This window comes from Ranitomeya variabilis, chromosome 1 (assembly GCF_051348905.1).
Source record: "Ranitomeya variabilis isolate aRanVar5 chromosome 1, aRanVar5.hap1, whole genome shotgun sequence".
Taxonomy (NCBI): domain Eukaryota; kingdom Metazoa; phylum Chordata; class Amphibia; order Anura; family Dendrobatidae; genus Ranitomeya; species Ranitomeya variabilis.
The window spans coordinates 319,813,221-319,815,954 of NC_135232.1; the positions used below are offsets into that span (position 1 = coordinate 319,813,221).

The 2,734-nt window shown below is 45.1% G+C and overlaps 1 long non-coding RNA gene across 1 annotated transcript; it reads right to left on the bottom strand.

Moving 5' to 3' along the window:
* Nucleotides 1-302: 302 nt before the first annotated feature.
* On the bottom strand, nt 303-780 carry LOC143816914 (uncharacterized). The gene is made up of 2 exons (XR_013224015.1): nt 478-780; nt 303-430 (listed from the first exon to the last, which is right to left on the bottom strand). It is a non-coding gene; the product is annotated as an uncharacterized LOC143816914 (long non-coding RNA).
* Nucleotides 781-2,734: the final 1,954 nt, after the last annotated feature.

The window sequence follows — 2,734 nt, forward strand, 5'->3', positions numbered from 1 at the left end:
TGTTTTTTGGTGTATTTCTGTGTGTATTAGGAAATTCTGCACTAAGACAACTAATGATGAAACCAAAAGTGTTGCCACCCCTGCTCTTCTCTACACAGATTTCACAAAGTTACCTGATGAAGATGTTGAAGCCAAGCGCATGGCTATCTTCAAAGATCCCCACTACTGTTATCAATAATTGTTATTCGTAAATTCTAGTATACAGGGGGGACGGGTACGCCGCAGCAGCCATGTGAAGACCAGTATACCCCTCGAGCTTAGAGCTTGGGATAGTATCTCTGATGCTGGACATTAATTAACAAAATTTATCTAGGGGGGAATGTGAAGGAAGAAATTAAGAAAGAATCTCCATTTTTGTGCTTTTCGACTCCATTTTGTTGTTTTGATATAAATTTTGTTAGTAGGCTAAACTTTACCGCTGGTATGAGACCTTGATTGTTGCAACTTGGGCAGAACATGAGACTGAGGGTATGAGACCTTGATTGTTGCAACTTGGACAGAACATGAGACTGAGGGTGTATTGTTCTACAAAACTTTGACGCACAGATTGTTCCTGTATTCTTATAGGCTAAGAACCGTGAGCGTGTTCTTATGCTGATTGGTTGAAGTGTAATTTCTATGACTGTGATATAGTCATGCAGAATAAACGGGGGCCAGAGATCAGCTCGATCCCCCATACAGAGACACATGTCTCCGTCTGGTCATTTTCAGTTGCCGGCAACACCATATATATTAATTTGGAAATCACTGAGTTAACCGTGAAGGATCACTTTAAATCCTCCCTCAACAAATGAAGTGTCTCTGGCGGTGGTGGTGCACACCCAACGTCCGACACGCCATCGTAACATGAGGGGCCCTGGGCCAGTACCGCCGCCCATGAGAGAGTGTTCCCCCACCCAGCTCAAACAGTGCTCTACCACTTGCAAAATTACCTCTCACTGCTCCACCACTATTTAGTCTGTGCTGTTAAATCCTTCAATGGCACTGCCAATAACAATTTATTGACATGATTGATGCTATTAAAAATATTCAGGGGCCCTGTCCTACATTTACACCAGTTAATACTTTGCGCCAACTACCACTGTCTGCAAGTCAGCAGAGGAGCCAATCCCTGTACCTAGGTATGCCACCTGTTTATTTGTGAATTTTTTTTGTGGCAACACATTAACCTCACTTTATAATTTTGGCCTACTAACTGTGTCAGACACTCCTTACAGTTGTCCTCCACTGAACAAAGCTAGGCCGCCTGCGTACTCTTGTAACCGATTTTTAACTGCATTTTGCCTATTACTTTTTTGGCCCTACTAACTGTGTCTGCCCCTTGGTGCAATCATCCTCCGCTGACCACACCAATGCTGCCTGTGTACCCCTGTAGCCTATTTAAAACTGCATAGAGCCTGCTTTTGTATTTTAGACCTAGGAAGTCTGTCTGCGGTCCCTCCTTGCAATCGTCCTCCGCTGACCACACCAATGCTGCCTGTGTACCCCTGTAGCCTATTTAAAACTGCATAGAGCCTGCTTTTTTATTTTAGGCCTAGGAAGTCTGTCTGCGGTCCCTCCTTGCAATCGTCCTCCGCTGACCACACCAATGCTGCCTGTGTACCCCTGTAGCCTATTTAAAACTGCATAGAGCCTGCTTTTTTATTTTAGGCCTAGGAAGTCTGTCTGCGGTCCCTCCTTGCAATCGTCCTCCGCTGACCACACCAATGCTGCCTGTGTACCCCTGTAGCCTATTTAAAACTGCATAGAGCCTGCTTCTTTATTTTAGGCCTAGGAAGTCTGTCTGCGGTCCCTCCTTGCAATCGTCCTCCGCTGACCACACCAATGCTGCCTGTGTACCCCTGTAGCCTATTTAAAACTGCATAGAGCCTGCTTTTTTATTTTAGGCCTAGGAAGTCTGTCTGCGGTCCCTCCTTGCAATCGTCCTCCGCTGACCACACCAATACTGCCTGTGTACCCCTGTAGCCTATTTAAAACTGCATAGAGCCTGCTTTTTTATTTTAGGCCTAGGAAGTCTGTCTGCGGTCCCTCCTTGCAATCGTCCTCCACTGACCACACCAATGCTGCCTGTGTACCCCTGTAACCAATTTAAAACTGCATAGAGCCAACTTTTTTATTTAACACATACTAACTTTGTCTGTCTGCGCCACTCAATACCGCTGTCCTCCGCTGAAAAAGCTGAGCTTCAATCTGCAGGCTTTTGGCCTGTATTTAGAATTTTAAACTGCATTTGGGCTATTATTTTGGGTGGGCCTAGTAACGGAGTCTGCCGCTCCTGGGTTTTCTCTTGTTTGGTTTCCTTGAGCTTCAATCTTCAGGCTTTCCGCCTGTATGTAGAATTTTAAACTGCATTTGGGCTACTAGTTTGGGTGGGCCTAGTAACAGAGTCTGCCGCTCCTGGGTTTTCTCCTGTTTGGTTTTCTTGAGCTTCAATCTTCAGGCTTTCGGCCTACAATTTAAATATTAAGCTGCATTTGGCCTACTACTTTGGTTGGGCCTAGTAACAGTGTCTGCCACTCCTGGGTTTTCTCCTGTTTGGTTTTCTTGAGCTTCAATCTTCAGGCTTTCGGCCTACAATTTAAATATTAAACTGCATTTGGCCTACTAGTTTGGGTGGGCCTAGTAACGGTGTCTGCCGCACCTTGGTGTTGTCCTGTGTTGGTTTTCCTGAGCTTCAATCTTCAGGCTTTTGGCCTACATTTTAAATATTAAACTGCATTTGGCCTACTCGTTT